We start from the raw sequence: 410 nt of genomic DNA, 5'->3' as shown, positions 1-410 counted from the left end.
TACCCAAGCAGGTCTCGAACCCGTGGGCTCAGGCAGTCCACTCACCTCAGCCTCCCAAGGAGCGGGATTATAGGCTGAGCCACTGAGCCCGGCTCATTGTAGTTTTGATTTGAATTTCCTTAGTGATATTGGGCACCTTCTCATGTGCTTGTTGGCTATTTGTATTTCTTCTTTGGAAAGATGTCTATTTAAGTCCTTTGCTCATTTTTTAATTTGATTGTTTGTGTTTTTATTTTTGAGTTGTGTTTTGAAAAAACATGTATTCTAATCAGATATATTATTTGCATAGATTCTTCCATTCTGTGAGTTGTCTTTTCACTTTCTTAATTGTGTGCTTTAAAGTTTTGAAATTTAACCAGGCTCGGTGGCTCAGCCTGTAATCCCGCGCCTTTGGGAGGCTGAGGTGAGTG

This window comes from Carlito syrichta, unplaced genomic scaffold (genome assembly GCF_000164805.1).
Source record: "Carlito syrichta isolate Samal-C Ts95f unplaced genomic scaffold, Tarsius_syrichta-2.0.1 Scaffold315397, whole genome shotgun sequence".
NCBI classification, from domain to species: Eukaryota; Metazoa; Chordata; class Mammalia; order Primates; family Tarsiidae; genus Carlito; species Carlito syrichta.
This window is presented reverse-complemented; position numbering follows the sequence as displayed.